This window comes from Anomaloglossus baeobatrachus, unplaced genomic scaffold (genome assembly GCF_048569485.1).
Source record: "Anomaloglossus baeobatrachus isolate aAnoBae1 unplaced genomic scaffold, aAnoBae1.hap1 Scaffold_256, whole genome shotgun sequence".
Lineage (NCBI taxonomy): Eukaryota > Metazoa > Chordata > Amphibia > Anura > Aromobatidae > Anomaloglossus > Anomaloglossus baeobatrachus.
Genome location: NW_027442123.1, coordinates 349,841 through 354,276, shown reverse-complemented (window position 1 = coordinate 354,276; position 4,436 = coordinate 349,841). Strand labels below are relative to the sequence as shown.

General features: G+C 44.6%; 1 pseudogene; it reads right to left on the bottom strand.

Moving 5' to 3' along the window:
- Positions 1 to 3,961: 3,961 nt before the first annotated feature.
- On the bottom strand, positions 3,962 to 4,168 carry LOC142263274 (U2 spliceosomal RNA; annotated as a pseudogene).
- Positions 4,169 to 4,436: the final 268 nt, after the last annotated feature.

The window sequence follows — 4,436 nt, the reverse complement described above, 5'->3', positions numbered from 1 at the left end:
CGTTAGCGACAGGAACCTCCAGGGTTTCCCAGCAGTCAAGACCCGATTGAAGGCAACAGCTCACACCGTAGAGGGAAGCACAGTCACCGCCAAGGCTACAGTTCCCAGGGCCAGAGCCTGCGGGCAAAAGGGGCTCCCTCAGCATCCATCCAAGCTGGGGAGCGGGTTACCGGTGGGAAGCCCGCTAGATTTTGGGGGAATAAAAGGGGTCCAACACCACATCCCCACAGGTGCACACCCACCCATCAAAGAGAGCTATAAGCCAATACCACCTTCACATTGCCAGTGTACCAAGGACATGTTGAGCAACATGAAGGCGGCTGGGGTTATCCGTGACAGTTGTAGCCTTTGGGCAGCTCTGTTGATCCTGTTAAAAAAGAAGGACGGCACCACTCCCCGTATTGAGGAATCGCTAGCTGCATTGAGAACTGCAAATTATTTTTCTACCCTTGATCTCACTAGTCACTATTGGCAAGTGTCCGTTGCTGAGGCAGACCGGGAGAAGACCGCCTTCGCCACCCCTATGGGTCTCTGCGAGTTCAAAAGCATGCCCTTCGAGCTGTGCAATGCGCCAGGAACCTTCCAGAGGCTGATGGAATGCTGCTTGGGACAAGATTTTAGGGTGTATAAAAAGGGAGATTAGATCCCGTGATCCCAACGTATTGTTACACCTCTATAAATCACTTGTAAGGCTACATCTGGAATATGGGAACCAGTTTTGGGCTCCACATTTTAAAAAGGACATTCAGAAGTTAGAGTCAGTTCAAAGGTGGGCAACTAGACTACTACAAGGAATGGAAGGCCTCCCATATGATGACAAGTTGAAAAAGTTATTAAGTGATTATTGGCTGCAATGGGGCTTTCTGGCTGGTGCCAGCCTCTCTTCTTAGCACACAGGAACCACAATCCCTACACCATGCTTCAATGGATTCTCTCATCCCAGCCCAGTAAAACTACATATTTTACACAGTCATAAGCAGCCCATGGGCATTCACCTGCATTCAAACCAATAACAGCTCATAGACCAGACAATCCATCTACCACTGGACCAAAGACAGGAAGTTAAATCCACTGCCTGCGGTAACCAACTTAATCCTATAGGCTACTCACACAACAAACCCAACAGAAAGGAAAAAAACATGGCTTCGATTATCCATCCAATGAAAACGCATAACCATTGTGAGCCATTGGACAATGCAATTGGACACATGGTGACATGGTGCAGGGCCCAATGAATCAAGTCTTTACTTCATATTCACGGTTTAAGCCCTTGGGTTCTAATGTGCCCAGAGTACATATCCAGAAAGATTCTCTTTCTTTGAGCTAAACACAAGTCAACAATACATTGTAAGCAGATTCTATTACCAGTCCCACACCATTTTGTGACGCATAATCACACAGTGATCCAATTAAGATTCCAAGTCATCGAACATGTCCAAGCCATACGCAGAGGAGGCAATAGAATTAGGAAGCTCAAAGAAAGGGAATCTTTCTGGATATATACTCTGAGCACATTGGAACCCAAAGGCTTAAACCATGAATATGAAGTACAGACTTGATTCATTGGGCCATGCATGGACATAATGGACATAATTCTTATAGGCAGGACAGGTAATAAGGAGCACAAGGGATATGCTAAAATGTGTTGTGTGACAAGACAGACACAGGAAAGGAGATGATAACAGGTGTAGGGACCAACAAGGTGAGACAAGGGGTATCAGGATAGGGTCAAGTAGGTATGAATGTAGTAATGGGGCAGGCATAGAGAATTGTATGCGAATGTGAATTACAATAAGTCACTAAGGAAAGGAATATGTGAGTGTGTGCCTAATGTAAACTAATATTGTACTGGCAAAATTATAGATGGAAAGGGAGAAGGGGAGAGGGGAGAGAGGAGGCTGTAATTGACTACAAGGGTATGAGTTATGAGTGATCATAGGGATAGTGCTACATAAGTGGAAATACCTATGGAGGACCGGATGTGTAAGCGCATACCTTATACAAACCTATAGAGTGCTGATGGGTGAGAGTGTGATGTTAGATATAAGACATCCTATAGTGAATAGTGAGCCGTAATCAAGTGCAACAGGGATATTTCACGTGACTATGGGAACCTGGAAGGTAAAGAAAGGGGAGAAAAAACTGTTAGACAAGGTAATCAGACAAACATGACAAATAAAAAACAAGGAAGAATGGAACTCCATACATAGTGGAACCATATATAGTGTGAACACGAAAAAGAACCGGGCGTTAGAAAAAATGTGCACGGCCCAATGAATCAAGTCGGTTCTTCATATTCATGGTTTAAGCCCTTGGGTTCCAACGTGCCCAGAGTATATATCCAGAAAGATTCCCTTTCTTTGAGCTTCCTAATTCTATCGCCTCCTCTGCGTATGGCTGGGACATGTTCGATGACTTGGAATCTTAATTGGGCCACTGTGCGATTATGCGTCACAAAATGGTGTGGGACTGGTAATAGAATCTGCTTACAACGTATTGTTGACTTGTGCTTAGCACAAAGAAAGGGAATCTTTCTGGATATGTACTCTGGACACATTAGAACCCAAGGGCTTAAACCGTGAATATGAAGTACAGACTTGATTCATTGGGCCGTGCACCATGTCACCATGTGTGCAATTGCATTGTCCAATGGCTCACAATGGTTATGCGTTTTCATTGGATGGATAATCGAAGCCATGTTTTTTTCCTTTCTCTTGGGTTTGTTGTGTGAGTAGACTATAGGATTAAGTTAGTTACCGCAGGCAGTGGATTTAGCTTCCTGTCTTTGGTCCAGTGGTAGATTGATTGTTTGGTCTATGAGCTGTTATGGGTTTTACTCCAGGTGAATGCCCATGGGCTGCTTATAACTGTGTGAAATATGTAGTTTTACTGGGCTGGGATGAGAGAATCCATCGAAGCATGGTGTAGGGATTGTGGTTCCTGTGTGCTAAGAAGAAAGGCTGGCACCAGCCAGAAAGCCCCATTACAGCCAATAATCAACCGCTAGCCGCTGGAACTCGTTGCTCTAGATCATGTCAAACTCACACCAAGCAGGAATAGATACATTAGCCCACCATCCCACCCAAAGAGCAACTTCTGCTGCGCAGCTGGCTTTCTAGGCAGCAGCGCTATTGTGATGTCAGCGGGGGACATTGTGACAAGCCAGTGTTCCGTCACTTCATGTTGTGCACTGTTCAAACGGAAAATACATCAACAGGCAGACTACAGAAAAGCTTACTAACAAAGGTTAGAGAGGGGCTTTCTCAGAGGGCTTTTTACAGTTTGTCTATTCCCAATTAGCCGTTTAAGTATGCTTAATGAAAGTACTAATTCTTTCATAGGCCGCCCATTCTTAGTATTTGACGTTCCTTATATTGCGGTATCAGGCTTCGCAGCAGGTTGCAAAACATTCATCACCCATGACTGTCCCCAATTGGGCTCAGAAGCTAAATGTCTATCATGACCTCTCTTTTTGAAAGTCCAAGAGCAAGCAAACTCTTCCTCCAGGAGAGGGAGCCAACAGATCACTAAAGACATCATCATTGCTCAAAGAAAACACCGAAAAACAATGGAAGCTTTAATTGGAGTGGAATCTGATAGACAGCACCTGATGCCAAGTCTGCATCTTCTAACACCTGCAGTCACTGCAGCAGCTGAATCCAATGTGTCCAAAAGGGATCTATTCTATTCAATTGCAAATGATCTAGATAAGACTGAGAATAAGATACTGCACGGGACATAGCAGAGTTGGTCAAGTTGAGTGGAGATGAGTTTGCTATTTGGCACAGCTTTTGCATCAATAAAGCAAGTAAAAGGTGTGAAAGATAAAAAAAAGGGTGAAAGTGTGAAAAGTGAATTGGCCAAATTGAGGTGCATATAAAGTTTTTGCTTTCTTTCAATTCACTAATGGGGCTCATTTGAATCAGGTGAATTGAGTTCTGCTTTTGGAAACTGGGTTAAGAAGGGGTGCACCGGTCCTGGAGGTACTGCAATACCAGGTCAATGCGTGGAGTGGACAGAGCAAGATTTTTTCCATCTCCTTGTTCTAAAAATCCATTTAATATATGGTCCCCAGAGAGGGGACGTATCAGATATTAAACTGATAAGAACAGATTTAATTTTTTTTTTTTTCTGTTTATCAGTAGGACTTCAAAATAACAAAGGTGATCGCCTCCCGTTGCCTGGGAACCGTCCAGGCACAAGAGGGCTATGTGTCACCAGAAGGCGCACACACTTCCTCAAGGCCGGCAGACGTGCAATCCCAGGCACCTTCCAGTACCGACCAAGGTAGCGTCCTCCGAAACTACACTTGATCTTAGCCAAAAGGCCGAGAAGCTATAACCCGAATTGGTTACGGCCTTGAGTGGCACCCTGGCCTATACCGGACACATCTTAGGGAGAGGGAGACAAACCCACGCCTACAGAAGACATTTTGT